This window comes from Cydia pomonella, chromosome 26, assembly GCF_033807575.1.
Source record: "Cydia pomonella isolate Wapato2018A chromosome 26, ilCydPomo1, whole genome shotgun sequence".
Classification (NCBI taxonomy): Eukaryota; Metazoa; Arthropoda; class Insecta; order Lepidoptera; family Tortricidae; genus Cydia; species Cydia pomonella.
The window spans coordinates 4295289-4312703 of NC_084728.1; the positions used below are offsets into that span (position 1 = coordinate 4295289).

The following is a 17415-nucleotide window of genomic DNA, read 5'->3' on the forward strand; positions in this document are numbered from 1 at the left end:
TCATCAATGCAAGAATTAATTTATAAATATATTTTTAAATAGACAATGCTAAATCTGTACACATAAATAATTATTAAAATTATTACTAGTATTAATATTATCTCTGGTTATACCTTTCACGTTGAACTTACAACACAGCTCTCATATATTTCGATTTACGAGTATAACTAGGAAACTAGTCTATATATAACTAGTCACTACTACTTAAAAAATAATTAAATTAAAATATTTAAAATTTTTGTTCCTTGGTTGGATATAGTAAACACTCCTATAATGGAACAGGCACCAGTAATGGGATGGTAAAGACAAATCGTGTAAAACAAGTATTTACCATCAGTTTTTAATCGCTGGCAACATTTTACCGTAAACAAGAGCCAAAGAGCTGCTTAAGTTAAATTTTTCATTGTTATTTGTTAGTTTGTAAATTAATGGAACCATACATTCCATGACTGGAGCAAAAAACCACAGTTTTAATTGGTTAATAATATTGAAACCAATTGCAGTAGCTTTTAAAACACAAAGGACGAATTGGACATCAACTTTTAAAGCGTAAAGCGAATTTACAGGTGTCGGTAAAATGTCAAAAATACTCCAAATTTTCTCTTAAATGTCCCATAATTGATGCCGTTAACATAACTACAATACCAATAATTAAGAACTCTTCACCTAAACCCAGCTCGCGCTTGACTCCCATCTTGACAGCTGTCATTGCGCAATGACAGTTGACAGTTTGAACACAGCGCTCGCGCAATAGGTCGCGTTATGTCATCGGCAGGAAGAGGCACAGTGACCTTGGGTCACTTGGTATTGAGTTTTAGAGGTCAAAATGAAACATGGGGTACTTGAACTCTTGAGACCCAACCAACGAGGTCTTAAATAGAGTTCGAGGAAAGCGGTGCCTTTTGAGAACCATCAAAAGGGAACATGTTGGGTTACCCTACGACACGACGATTTTTTAGGGTTCCGTACCTTGAAAGGAAAAAACGGAACCCTTATAGGATCACTTTGTTGTCCGTCCGTCCGTCTGTCTGTCTGTCAAGACCCTTTTTCTCAGGAACGCGTGGAGTTATCAAACTGGAATTTATATCAAATACTCAGGTCCAATGACCCTTGGAGCTGTGAAAAAATCAAACTTCTAAGCCAACGCAATCAAAAGATACAGCCGTTTATTCCGCAAATTTTCGACACTCGCAAGGGAATCAAACCCTACAGTACCCCTAGTGTAAATATTTTCGACAGCGAAACGTTACGTACGCGTTTGCGTTAAGTGTCATTTTGTATGAGATTTTTGACTTTCCAAAACGTCCCGCTTGGCGCGCTGTTCAAAAACCCATACAAAATGAGACTTAACGCAAACGCGTACGTCACGTTTCGCTATCGACTAAATTTACACTAGGGGTACTGAAAACATTACGTGAACTCAGAATCTTGAAATTTGGTACGAAGCAACGTCTTATACATTATTACACAAATTGAGTAAGTCCCACATCTATTGACATTTAAAAAGGTAAGGTTAACTGGAAGAGATCCCATACAGGAATAAGTTCGTCTTTGTTGTATTTAATTTACTTTGTGTTTTTTGTTTTTTTATATCTATTTACAATAAAGTATATACATAAGATTACATACATAAAATCAGCCTTATTTTTATGATTCACTTGCCATTGTAGTGACTCGTATAATGTACGTTTCGTGTGCGTTAGAAAGTCGTTCCATTTGATGCGCAGGCGACTCTCAGCCTAATTAAACGCATTACAAACGATTATATCATAATGCCATTATTACAACTTATAGTATTATTATCCGATATGGAAAGAGCGGGGATATAACTCATCACAATATATCTATGAAGTTATTATGTACACTAGAAAAAACTACGAACACCTACCGAAAAATAGTGACAATAATACATTTAATACAAAAAACAAAGATAAAACTTGCTAAAGCTCGAATAGTACATAACGATACAAGTGCGAAAAGTAGGAAATTCGAAACGAGTGGCGATAAATTAAATCGACACGAGTTGGGAATTGCCTATTCGCACATGTATCGTACAACGTTTTACGGTACATATGGCCCTTTAAATGTTCAACACAGTAACGTAATATGCTAATTTTCGCACTAGTGCTATTAAGTAGCACGTGGTAGCACTATATGTACTGTAAAACCATTTATTGTACAAGCAGTACATTTTTACAACAAAATTTCTAATTATATAATTAATTTGCCAGATAATAAATTTAAGAAAATTGTCAAACATAAGTTAATTGAAAAATCTTACAATAAAGTATATATGTGACATTATCTATGAAAAGGGACCTTATTGTCGGTGGCGCTTAAGCCATTATCAACGATGCTCCCATATTATTAAACAACGCCGCGCTACGCAGTGCGGCGTAAGCGCCATCGACAATAAGGTCCCTTTTCATAGATAATATCACAATTAATGATAAAACCGCTTATTGTATCAATATTTGTACCTAACATAATCGATCTTACATTTAAAGCAAGCAACTAAGACATTAAAACATGAAATTTGTTCTGTACTCAACAGCATTCTTTGCGAATTTGGCTGGGGGTCCTGGCTGTGAGTGGGAGGGCTCCTCTCTTGGGCCTCCCGAAACACTGGCGCGGGCGCTGCGAGGCAGTGTAGGGTGATTCGTGTATTACCTATTTGTATTTAACTAGTGTAGAGTGTAGTGTGATGTCAGTAACTAGTGTAGAGTGTAGTAGCTGTATTGCGCCGTGGGTTATCCCATGTGTATTTGTTAATTGTATTAGTCAAGTAGGTAATTAAAAATGTAATAGTTTAAAGGGAAAAATGTGCAATAACTGACGGACATAAGTGTACCATTGTATACCTACCTACATGGAAAATAAAATTGAAATTGAAATAATTGAGAACCAATATGCTTATTAGGATAATATTAGTTTATTATTCAAGTAGGCATATTACAAGGCGCTTATGAACGTCAAATAAAGCTACGCCGGCTCTAACCCTACACCTCTGACCCGAGAGTGACCTGATGAGAGTGATATTTATCTCTATAGATCTTACCATATTGGAGTAATAAGTTTTTTGCCTAAATTTTTATTGCCATAGAAAAACATCGACATCTGATCAGCCATCATCAAAATGTTTTTTTTTTTTTTTTTTTTTTGCGATTTCAGCGTTGCTCATAATAAAAGTAGCTCAGTGTAGCGAGAAGAATCGAGCCCTGCATTTAAAGCCCCATGGTGGGAGACACTCTGTACATATTGAATACAATACAATACAAATCCTCTTTATTGCACAACCTCAAAATAAATAAACATGGAAACACATTAATACATGAAGATAGAGGTACACAACAGGTGGCCTTATCGCTACAGAGCGATCTCTTCCAGACAACCTTTAGGTAGTGGAGAAATGAAACTCATAATTTAACTAATTAGGAGGTGCAAAAAACTAAATAAAACGAAACATATGCAGTTACATAACTTGACCTTCAACATACGAATTCACGCTTGACCATTTTTTAACCGAATGCAATTAAATTCGTTTCCGTCCATTCTTCATTGTTAAACACATAACTATTCGCCGTTCGGTCGGTTAACACCCGATATCATCTTACGAATACAAAAGAAAGGAAAAGCGATGGACAATTATGTCCACAATTGATTTAATAGTCGACATTATATATTAAAGAATACAATAATTATTTAGAAAGGGTATCGCACTTTTCAAAAACAGTATACACACTTAATGGATATATACAGAGGATTACTATAACTAGCTTAATTCTAAAATAGGCAAGTGTATTGTACCAAAGGATGCTGGCGCCATTTTCTCGTTGTATCGCAATGCTGATACGTTGTGCGTGGAAGCCGCCAGCTTTTCGGTCACCAGTTACGTTAACCAGACGATTCACGATTTCTGCAAAAAACTTGTGCGCGCTGGGACCCCATGGACCTGGAGTTTCGACGCTTTTCAAATAAAACTTGATTTGATTTTAACCGGCTTACGAAGCAGTAAGGGTCCTAGTAAGAGCTTAAAATTTTAGTACTAAATGTAACCGCTTGAGGCACTGTACACTTTCTACATACATCTTCCGTGACGTTCGCTATCGAGTAACGTTTTCTGAACTCATGGTAGCCACACTGGGTGTGTAGACAACGTGCCAATCGTGTACGCTCTGTAGCGAACAAAATGCAACTGTCACTGTCGCACTAATATGGAAGAGTGATAGAGAGAGATGACTACGCTACGGAGCGTTAGCGATAGGCACGTTGGATAAGCACCCTGGGTTCGAATCCCCGTAAGGGCATTTATTTGTGTCCGGATGTTTTTAGGTATTTCAAGATCTTTAGCATCGTCGTCAAATACTATAGCACTAACGTTATTGAGCTTACTGTGGGAATAGTCGATTTGTTTAATATTTTCCCATAATAATTAATTTGCAATACATTTCTCGTAAACACTAGTAGTTCACCACAAACGGAGACATCGCTACAGATACCGTCAATATTAAAATAATAATATTTCAGGCTATATACGTTCCACTGCTGGCTACGGGCCTCCTCTCATGCGAGAGATTTTTGTTTAATTGCCTCAAGTTTCCCACTGAAACTCTTACTAACCTAACCAAACCTACACCAATCAAATTATATATGAATCAAACGGCCAGTTTGCGTTCAAGCATTCGATTTTCGAACGTTTCTCCGGTAACGGTCGCGCTCCGATTGGCTAGGGAAACGCACCGCCATTTTCCTATTTTCAAAACGTGTTTCTAAAAAAAATGACTAATTTTGCCATATAAATCTAAATAAAGTATAAAAATAACATAGAAACCGTAGTTTCCATTCGTTTGATGGAATGTAATTTGTTCAATAGGATCGCGAGTTGTCTCAGTCCATCTAATAGAGAAAAATATATAGAAATCTGTAAACATCCCCTACAGAATGGACTTGCTGAGTTGATATGCCACAACATTGGAATCAAATCCATTCCTTTTTCGAACAGGCAAAACGATTAGAATTAATATGCTTAATTTTTATGAAAAACGAAACGAGTGAGTCAGGGTCAAATAACCTACTCTTTATAGTTTTATCTCATTTATTAAATATAAATTGTGGCATTAATGTTAATGATGTGAAATAATCTGTCCAATTCATGCAAAAAGAAGTAATACATACTTAATTATATTATAGGGAGCGTGCATGAACTGTAGGAGGCAGCACAGAAGCCGTCAGATTTTTGGCGCGAGGCGTAAATGTGATGTTTATTGTTCCGATGTAGCCCACAAGATGGCAGAACCTACTATGCACAAGAAAACACGTGACGTGTGAATGTACATGTTTATTGTTCCGATTCAGGCCACAACATTACAGATCCTCCAACGCGCACGGTCCCTATACACTATATTTAACACGTTTTAATGTATCAAAAAAAAAAAAAGAGCATTCGAATCTCGTTTAAAATAGAAGTGTCGGTTAACGTAACATGTCCGACATAGTACATGTCAATTTACGAAACACTGGTGTTCGTATCGTATCCGATGCTTGCTTTTGACGTATGTAGGGTGTAAATAAACATATTAAGTCACCTACAATCATTTACGGGGTGAATATATAGGTCATATTGAGCAACTTTTATTATAGGACCAAACCCGATATCGCGAAAAAAAATTTGCTGTTTCATACATTTTGGCTGTCTGACCTTACATTTTCTATGGGAGAGGATAATTTTATTTTCGTGATTTAGGGGTTGGTCCCAGTAAAAGTTGATCAGTATGACCTATATATTTAGCCCGTAAATTAGCAGGTGACTAAATAAACATTCTTTATATTTACGTAAATATCCTCCTAAATAAATACATTCAAAACGCCGGAACCAAACAGTCGCATGCTATCGAAATCAGTTCCTCCGTAATTAAAGCGTTCGTATGTACGTCTGTGTCACGCTAACCTACTAAAACTACGAAAAAACTGTAATGCGTTTCCTTATAAATGTATAATTTTGTCGCTTCCGCCATTTTGAAATCATTTCCTTTTAATCGCTTCATTTGTTTGGTGCCGGTCGGGAATGTGTTGGTTTTGGCGAAAATTTAACGAAAAATAAAAATTATTATATACATGTTATTAAAACAAAATATTGGATACTATACTGATATTATACCATTTATGGGTACCTCTCGCGACGAATGATGGTCCCAGAAAATTAATTTTTATATGAAATTCACGTTCACGTAAAATGTTTGTAGATTTCTTTTAAGTTTAGCACATAAATTTATAAATGTAGTTAAGAGGAAAAAAACAGCTTTGCGAGCCTAATGAAATAACGGTACTTTTTCTATGTAATTCCATTTCGAGAGAAAACGATTTCCTCAAAGTAAATCTTAACAAATCACTTTGATTTTGATGTCGATCGCTTCAGCATAATATACATATTCTAGGTTTTGCTCTAAAAAAAATACTTGCTTTCTTGGTGCAAAATTTTTAAGAAAAGGAATATCTGGCAACCTAGTTTTGCTTTGTGTAAATAACATACTAAAAAATCATGGAGAATGGAAAATATAGAAGTAGAAAAACGTTTTCACTTTTTGTACGGAAGATCATGTTTCCTTCCCTCTTAAGCTTGGCAGCAGACAGATCTGGCAGACACTTTTGAACATACATCTCTACATGTAGGTATCCATTACTCAATCATCTTAATAATCTTTGTCATAATAATAATTTGCCGTCAATAACTTTTGACATAGTAATAATGATAGCGAATCGACGCCGCCTGCAACAACGCAGCTAGTTTCACGCGTTGCGCGATGCATGCAATATGATAGAGTGACCATGATAAAGGGCGTCACACTCGGCGAAGATACTACAGCATGTATTTTTGATAATTTTATGAATAAATGAATATGAAATATGAAATAATAATTCGCCGACAATAACTTTTGACATAGTCATAATGATAGTGAATCGACGCCGCCTGCACCAACGCAGCTAGTTTCACGCGTTGCGCGATGCATGCAATATGATAGAGTGACCATAATAAAGGGCGTGACACTCGACGAAGATACTACAGCGTGTATTTTTGATAATTTTATGAATAAATGAATATAAAATAACAATTCGCTGACAATAACTTTTGACATAGTCATAATGATAGCGAATCGACGCCGCCTGCACCAACGCAGCTAGTTTCACGCGTTGCGCGATGCATGCAATATGATAGAGTGACCATGAATAAAGGGCGTCACTCTCGGAAAAGATACTACAGCGTGTATTTTTGATAATTTTATGAATAAATGAATATAAAATAACAATTCGCTGACAATAACTTTTGACATAGTCATAATGATAGAGAATCGACGCCGCCTGCACCAACGCAGCTAGATTCACGCGTTGCGCGATGCATGCAATATGATAGAGTGACCATGAATAAAGGGCGTCACTCTCGGAAAAGATACTACAGCGTGTATTTTTGATAATTTTATGAATAAATGAATATAAAATAACAATTCGCTGACAATAACTTTTGACATAGTCATAATGATAGCGAATCGACGCCGCCTGCACCAACGCAGCTAGTTTCACGCGTTGCGCGATGCATGCAATATGATAGAGTGATAATGATAAAGGGCGTCACTCTCGGCTAAGATACTGCAGCGTGTATTTTTGATAATTTTATGAATAAATGAATATGAAATATGAAATAATAATTCGCCGACAATAACTTTTGACATAGTTATAACGATAGTGAATCGACGCCGCCTGCACCAACGCAGCTAGTTTCATGCGTTGTGCGATGCATGCAATATGATAGAGTGACTATGAATAAAGGGCGTCACACTCGGCGAAGATACTACAGCGTGTATTTTTGATATGACCATATAATGTTTGTTTAGGCTTTACTAGGTTTTATAAAAAATGATGACATTCCATATAAAATAATTCAGGTAGCAATGTATCACTACTTTGTATCACCTCAAAACGTCGCATTAGTGACGTGACGTCACAACTGTCACAAGTGATCACGATGTACGATATACACAAAAAATAATTATGTTCTGTTTGTTGAGACTAAATTTTAAAAAGTGTTTCAGAATCGTTTTATAGCACTTAAATCTACGCCCACTTTACGTTTTATCAAACATATACACTGTATAATTTATCTTAACATAAAATATCGCTCAGTATACATTTTGTATGGACTATTACAGACGGCTAAGATACTATATATTCTCACATTACAGTATCTTAAGCGATGCGAAGATGTAATCTTAAAATGCGAGATATATCTCAACATGCTGTCTTAAGATACAAAATCTATCGCAAGGCCCTTATACGAACATGAAAAAAACGACAAGGATACTATAATTTTTTATATTCAGGCATCTTAAGATAAAATTTTATAGTATATTCACCGTATGTGACGCCTTTAAGCCATTATAACATTAACCCCCTTATTCATAAAACTCGACAAATCTTAGTTAAAGTTTATTCCTTTCTAATTAACACAAATCTCAATATGACAGATAGGGATAAATGATTATCAATGGCTTGTTAAGTTTGACCTTTATAACGAACGATCATGGAGCAAAGCCGCGGTCGGGCAAATATAGACGGACATGGTGAAACTATGAGGGTTCCTAGCTGACTACCAAACCCTAAAAGGACTCACACAAGAAAAACTTTCAATAAATAACAAAATAATAAAGGAAGGTTCGCCCTATATGCTAACACAAACCTCCTTATTGTATTTTTTATAACAGACAAATGGCATTATTTTTCCTCACCTACAGTAAATCTGTTCCTAATTACGCCAAGGCCAAGATACTAAAATATGTCGTTATATGCTTCCTGCTTTATGTATATAAAATTCAAAGTTAACTATCATTAAGAAACTTGAATTACAAATTCAATTAATTTAACACCTTTATATGCAACTATGCTCCCGACTGGCTATATTTTAATGTTTCAGAAATTGTTATTATATTGTTCTTTCGTTATCAAAATAATAGTGGGAGATTATCAAATAATAAAAAGTTTCAACCAAAACGTGTGCCTAGTTTGAAAATATCTTTATACACAGTGGACAGAAATAACCTGAAAAACTTTGTTAACACTGATTCCTTATGTTATCTACATAAATCTTCATAAATGTTACATATATGTACACATACATAGATCATATTTAAGACAATTAAACGATTAAGAAGGACATTAATTATGAGTTTACCAAAAGATCAGAAAAAAAAAAACAAAAACAAAAATAAATAAGTTGTTTTGTTTTACCATATATTTTATGCTATTCGTGCACTATGTAAATAATGTATATTATGATTATTTGTATTTCTCTAAGTGAATTGTAATATTCTTTTGGAGAAATAAATTCTTAAACCATAAAGATTTTACGATTATACTAGCTATTCTAATTGGGTACCTACTGAAATCTATGGTTAAGTTTCGATTTTTCGAGCTTACCGCCTCCTTCCTCCAAAATCATATCTTTAAATTATATTTACAGTAAATATAAAACGTTGTGGCATAAGTATATTATTTACAAATCAAATGCCTCGTTCACCTTCTAACACGCCACTGTTTCAATATTGTCCTTTCGTTTCCCACCTCGTGGTCACCATGGTCCCCCACTCGCGGCCGCTCGATCAGTTGCGCGCGCGTCGGACAGAAAGCGGCCGCGTTGGACAAAACTAGTGCTTAGTGCGTGCGTTATTCTTAAATTCTATTCAAGTTTGAAAAGGTGTTTATACGTATCTTATACAGTTGAAACGTGGGTTTGATTAGAATCGTTAGTTGATATGTTTATTTGATTTGTAGTTAGGTGTAATCGGTGGCAATAATGCATTTTCACGAGAAAATTCTGTGTGTATTCTTAAACTTTAAAGGTCTTAGTTACTGTCTATTTTACTTTGTTCTGAAGAAATCTATTCTGGAATAATCTTTGGGAATGTATCTACCCTTATATGAAAATCAAAATAGGATGGTGTGAACCGCTAGTAAATAGTAAACAGTAAATTAATAATAATATAAGTACTAAACTAAGTAGAACTGTTTTTTTCATGCCTTTTTATGGTACATATTTATACAGGGTGTATATTTAGTCACCTGCAATGATTTAAGATGTGTATATACAGGTCATACTGATATATATTATAAACAACGCCGCGCTACGCAGTGCGGCGTAAGCGCCATCGACAATAAGGTCCCTTTTTCATAGATAATGTCATATATAAGTACTTAACTAAGTAGAACTGTTTTTTTCATGCCTTTTTATGGTACATATTTATACAGGGTGTATATTTAGTCACCTGCAATGATTTACGATGTGAATATACAGGTCATACTGAGCAACCTTTACTATGGGATCAATGCTGAAATCATGAAAAAAAATATGGCTGTTTCATACATTTTAGCTGGTCTGACGTTGACATTTTCTATGGAAGACTCAAGTTTTTTTTCGCCCCATATTAAAAATTGCTCAGTATGACCTTATATTCACATCTTAAAAAATTTCAAGTGATTAAATTTATAACCTGTATATTAATTGTGAAATGATATATGAAAAGGGACCTTATTGTCGGTGGCGATTACGCCATTATCAACAATGCTCCCATATTATAAACAACGCCGCGCTACGCAGTGCGCCGTAAGCGCCATAGACAATAAGGTCCCTTTTCATAGATAATGTCACAATTACTTTTGAAAAAATTATACGTTTGTACGAAATTCTACATAGCTTATAACGTTTAGATAAAATTAGGTATTCAGAACTATTCATTTTAATCAAGTATTGTAAGATTATAATTGACAGTATTTATTGAAGTTTAGCCAAATTCCGAACGTATTTTTAAGAGGAAAAAATAGCTTTTTGAATCTAACGAAATAACGGGAATTCTATGAAATTCCATTTCGGGAGAAAACGTTTTCCACTAACTTTATCTTAACAAATCACTTTGATTTTGATGTCGATCGCTTCAGCAGTATAATTATATTCTAGGTTTTGAATTTTTTTTTGTTTTGCAAATTTTGAAAAAAAAAAAGGAAAACCTATAAACCTAGTTTTTCATTGTGTCAATAACATACTAAAAAATCTTGGAGAATGGAAGATATTTAGAAGTGGAAAAACGTTTTCGCTTTTCCCTGTTAAATGAATCGGTGTATGTTTACTTATAGTTATTAATCCATTTTATTTATATTGTAAAAAATATCTCAGTGTTTGACTTCGCCTTTTGGTTAATATTGGTATACCTTAAGTACCTGCAGTAACATGAAATTAATAAAATAAGTAACAGAGATTAACTATGTCGAGTTCATAAATATGTACACATTTCTTCACCTTAATCTATCGCAATAAGGTGAGAAAATGTATACATATTTATGAACTCGACTGTAACATGTCGTAAATACTCATTTATTAACTCAACTATTTTACTATGCCTACGTAATATACGTTATTACAAGGTAATAATTATTAGAGTGCATGAGAAGGAAAGTTTACTAACTTAGTTACAGACTGGACAAAAAAATTTAAAATTAAAAATGGAAAAGTTCTGTGTCAGACGAGACTCGAACTTGTGAATCTGGATCACTAGCCCAACTGAGCTACTGAGACTTCACTCGATGACAGCGAATATTTCCACCATAAGCGGCCGGCCGTTCTTGAAGAAATTTTAACATTATTTTGAATGCAGTTTTGTTTCTTTTCATAAATAAACGGATGTTTCCTTTAAGTCAAATGAGCTACCTACCTTAAGGTTTTTTTTTGCACACTGTATACCTATCGTCATACCCGCAAAGCCTTCTTGAGCTTACCTACTCTGAGTCGGTATATGTAAAATTAGGAGCCAATATTGGTTTGGTACTACTAATCAGTTTCATTCTATGGGACAAAATGTCGACAATTTTTTTGTTGAATTGAAATTAAATTGTAAATTTCATGTTTTAATGTCTTAGTTGCTTGCTTTAAATGGAAGATTGATTATGTTAGGAACAAATATTGATCCAATAAGCGGTTTTATCATTAATTGTGATATTATCTATGAAAAGGGACCTTATTGTCGATGGCGCTTACGCCGCACTGCGTAGCGCAGCGTTGTTTATAATATGGGAGCATCGATCGTTGATAATGGCGTAAGCGCTACCGACAATAACGGCCCGATTCGAAGAATGATAAAGACACGTTTAAGATCTTGGAAAGATCTTTAAAAGATCGATAGCTAAACGACATGTTAAAATTGACGTTTATTTCGATTCCGCTGTGATCCCAATCTACGATATTTTTATCGTCAAAGTGAAATTGGTTGCCCGAATTAAGCTGCTTCTGTCAATTATACGACATAGAAACGGTATCTAAATGAGAACTTATCTAAACCAGAACTTATCGTTATCGTATTTCATTCTTCGAATCGGGCCGTAAGGTCCCTTTTCATAGATAATGTCACAATTTCATGTTTTAATGCCTTAGTAGGATTGATTTTATTAGGTAGAAATATTGATCCAATAAGCGGTTTTATCATTAATTAATATCTACTGGACAAGCTTTAGACACTGTTGAGGTGGCGAAAAACTAGTTAATAGAGTAGGTACCTAACGTCGTTTATGCAATCAGCGTATCAAAAAGATATCGAAATTAAATTCGATTCGCGCGCTCTATTACACAGACAGGCCAATTCGAACGTACGCTGTCATCAGAATGATATATGAGTCATGTTATTTAGTTATTTTTCACTCGTATGTTTGTTTACCTAGTGCCAAACTGCCAACCTAGGGCAGTAAACTGGGAACTGTCTCAGATCAATTGTAATTGACGGCCGAGGCGAAGCTGAGGTCTTCACATGTGGTCGGAGGCTTTCTTATTTACTTACCGAAGTGGGTATACTATTTTTCTGTTTAACGGAGCCTTTGACAAACAGTCTCGCCAAGTGGGTAGCGACCCTGCCTACGAAGCCGATGGTTCCGGGTTAAAATCCTGGTAAGGGAATTTATTTGTGTGTTGAGCACGAGTTCCTGGGTCATGGGTGTTATCTATGTATTAAGTATTTATAAATATTTATATAAATCGTTTTCCTAAGTACCCACAACACAAGCCTTATTGAGCTTACTGTGGGACCTTATCAATTTGTGTGATAATGTCCTATAATATTTTATTTATTTTTTTAGAAACATGATTTGTATAAAACAAAGCAAAAAAGTAAAATGTAATAGATAGTTGCAACGATTCTGTAGTAACATTGTGTTAAATTTTTCGCGCCTCAATGTGCAATTTTGTCGTAACTGCTCTAAAGCCGTGTTTACACTTACAAAAAATAATTCTGTCGTTTCAGCTTGAGCTCAACGGTAATAATTAATTGCAACTATATATTCTCTGATTTTTTTTCAATTTTTATTAGATACCGTGTCAATTAATTATTGTTTTATTTAGTAGCTTAAGGGGCCCACTGATTACCAGTTCGCCGGACGATATCGGCCTGTCAGTTATTCGCGATAGTCAACTTTTACGAATAACTGACAGGCCGATATCGCCCGGCGAACTGGTAATCAGTGGGCCCCTTTAGCTTTTGCGAACTACTGACAGACCGATATCGTCCGGCGAACTGGTAATCAGTGGGCCTTGAGTTGTTACCTATTAAAAGCTGACCAATAGTAAAAAAAACTTATCTGCAACTTTGTGGTATTATACCTATAAAATTGGTACCTGGCTCTCAAAGTAGATTTCTCTGCGTCTCCCTGCTGGGTTATGTCAAAACTTAAAAAATATATTGACAATAACTACGCTTTTATTACACATTTTTCACACCCGATTTCAAATTAATCTAATAGGCAAATTTGAACGTATAGTGATACCAAAATGACATCAGATCAGAATGACATCTAATGGAAGTGATTCTGTTATCGTGCATTTCGTACTTGTCCGTACATGTATTGGCGTGAGAGACGCACGATAACTAAATAACATTATTCAAATATTCTGACGTATGCGTTCGAATCGGCCTGCAGGTTTCGAATGGAATTTTTTCGTCAAATTAAACGACCGATGATCAAATTAATTCTACAGTAATAGTTAACTACTTTAATAGTTAACTGTTTTAATAGTTAACTGTTTTAAAGTGACGTCATGACTCCGTGGCCTTGCTTCGTGGCTATTTTCAATTTCACGCTAAATGAAATTACGAAGTGTTACATATGCACCTGTACAAAGTAATTTAATAACATAGTCGCGTGAAGGCACTTTATTGTGATATTATAGGTTCACTATCATAAAATTCTTCCTGTTTTTAAAGCTTTTTGTTCTTTATATCCTGCTAACCTAAGGTTGTCTGGAAGAGTTCGCTTACAGAAATAAAACCCTGTAGTTAACTTTATTAATATTTTTTTCTTTTGTTTTGCTATAAAATACCTATACAGGTTATTCATTTAGTCACTGCAATATATAGGTCATACTGAGCAACTTTTACTGTTTCGTACATTTTGGCTGTCTGACCTTGACATTTTCTATGGGAAAGTACATTTTTTTCTTGATTTCGGGGTTGGCTCTATATATTCCGCCCGTAAATTGTTGCAGGTGACTAAATAAACATCCTGTATTTACTTATACTTACAAAATTTTGGTATAAAACCAATTTACATTTACTGCACCTGATAGTTAAGGGTTCAAAATTACTTACTTAAGGCGGTAATAGTCTCTCTAATTCTAAATTTTTATTAAAACCTGCGATTTTCTACTACGTCAACAATCACTTTAAATACAGACTTTCAACATTTATTTCAATGAAATCTAAGGAATGACCCATAACTTGTTCTTCTACTATGAATATTTATATATTTATTCACTTTAATATTTATATTACAACAGTCAGTTACATAATTTGAACAGTCAATTTCTTTTATCTCAATGACTTATGACAATAATGTATTCCTAATGTTGACGACCGGTCTGGAGTAGTGGATAGTGAGCCTGCCTGTGAAGCCGATGGTCCTGGGTTCTAATCCCGGTAAAGGCATTTATTTGTGTGATGATCACATATATTTGCCCCTGAGTCTTTTGTATGTATTTAAAATAAAATAAAAATCATTTCTTTCAGACCCTGGTCCATACAGTATTAGATTAAATATAGTCTAAAAATATATATTATATTATTATTGAAATAAATTTAACTAAAATATTTTGGGGTTTAAACCGGAGCCAGGCACATACACCAGTAATAACTACATACACGCATTTGACTCATTTAAGTGTTTATATATGATAGAAGTATATCGTTGTCTGAGTACCCACAATACCCACAACTCTTGTCTTCTTGAGCTTATTTCCAATATTTATTTATTTAATATTCTTCATATTCTTATGCACAATTACTTTAATCTTTCGAACAGTCACCTTAATAATTGAAACAGTCACTTTAATAATTTGAACAGTCACTAAACTGCACTTTCTGTCCTTGTTCGCAGGTTGATTGGCAAAGTAATATTTAAATGCAAGAGAGCGCGCCACGGGAAAAGGGTGTAACCCAAAAAGTCTGGGAATTCCTCACAGACTTTTTCTACATTTATATAAAATTCGCGTTATACGCTGTAGCTATTTATATCCTGTTTTACTACTATGATTACTATTTCGGATGATTTCTAGTGAGCAAAGGATGTGAAGTGCTAGTGCTAGTGAAGTGACAAACGGAACTTTGACTTTTTCACGTTGGAGAGGCCTATTGGTAAGTAATTTTTTTTTCATAATCATGAAACGTCCAATAAAAAAACGAAAAGTCAATTTTAAAGTTTTGAAAAATACTCAAAGTATAATTTGTTTGTATAATACAATATGGCACCACTAAGGATGACTCACGCTAGAACGGCCCGGGCCAGGGACGAGGCTTCCAATACTTCTTTTTCTATAACATGTGATCGGTGATCACGTGACGCTTTCTATAGAAAACTGAACTGTTGGTATTATTTTTTACTTTAAAATACGTAAATCATGTAGCGTAGGAAAGGGCATCCAGTTATTTTATTACTTAGTTTATTATTATTATACCCATATTGTCCCACTGCTGGGTAAAGGCCTCCCTCTTATTCTTCCACGTGTCCCTATCCTCGGAAGTCTCCCACCAGTCTCTGTCAAAGGCGTCAAGTTCTTCCCGCCATCTCCGACGAGGTCTACCGTGACGCCTTACAACCTGTGGGACCCAACAGGTGGCTGATGACTTAGTATTATAAAATAATAAGATACCAAAGCATATTTAAGGCCATTAAGTCACTTGAAGATGGATAACAAAGTAGTTTAGTTAAAAAAAGAGAAAAGTAAAAATGGACCAAATTTAGACTAATCAGTCGGCCTAGCCAAGGTGACAATCGCTATCGCTTCGACAACGAAACGCTTTCTGTCTCTATCACTCTTCCATATTAGTGCGACAGTGACAATTGCCTTTCGTTCGCTATGGAGCGTAAGCGATTGGTATTTTGGCTTGGTGGCGAGGGGCATAGCCAAAATTACACTATCGTAAGTACATCAACAAATGCTCAACGAACAGAATATACGTATGTATCGTATCGGTATGAAAATTGCTACGAAAAGCCACGTGACTATTTATATATGCATTATTTAAATGTTGACTGGCGTTTTCTATCAACGTTTGTCATAGTAGATAAGCCCCCAGGGAAGTAGAAATCATAAGTAAATTAAGTTTTTGAATCATAAATTTTCTTTAATGTCGAAACCTCACATGTCAAAAACCACGATACTAATAAAAACAGAGCCAAAACTAAATTACAAACACAATAACCAGATAAAGGAACGAATATCAAAAAACAAGTAATATTATGGTGATTACTGTATGGAGGGTAGAGATAAGGAGAACAATCTCTTATGGGAGAACTCTTGCTAAAACGTCCAACTGGTAGCTGGAAATAATAGTTCGAAATCTGTCCGGTGGCGCTAGGGTAGCACCAGGACATAACATGAACTTAGACGTTATTGGCAGAGTGAAGTGCGCTGTCAGTGATTTGATGCTATTTATCAAAAAAAAAAAAAAAAAAATTCGCGATGTATTGTGTTTGACGACCGGTTTGGCCTAGTGGGTAGTGACCCTGCCTACGAAGCTGATGGTCCCGGGTTCAAATCCTGGTAAGGGCATTTGTTCGTGTGATGAGCATGGATATTTGTTCCTGAGTCATGGGTGTTTTCTATGTATTTAAGTATTTATACATATTTATGTATTATATATATCGTTATCTAAGTACCCTCAACACAAGCCTTATTGAGCTTACTGTGGGACTTAGTCAATTTGTGTAATAATATCCTATAAATATTTATTTATTTATTTATTTTATTTATTTATTGTGGCGCCACCTATTTAAGGTTTTTTGATGGACAATTTCATACACATAGATTGTCCTCCTTACCTCTACCCTCCATAGATTACC

At 35.0% G+C, this 17415-nt stretch overlaps 1 protein-coding gene across 3 annotated transcripts in view; it reads left to right on the forward strand.

Moving 5' to 3' along the window:
• LOC133532003 (cell surface glycoprotein 1-like) overlaps positions 1-17415 on the forward strand; it is a 93788-nt gene that overhangs the window by 28139 nt on the left and 48234 nt on the right. Inside the window, exon 1 of one of the 3 annotated variants that reach the window (XM_061870475.1) lies at positions 15489-15707. The exons of the other annotated variants lie outside the window; for them this stretch is intronic. The gene's annotated coding sequence lies outside the window, so the exon portion shown is untranslated. Of the gene's footprint in view, positions 1-15488; positions 15708-17415 lie in introns of those variants that run through there. 3 annotated transcript variants of the gene reach the window in all.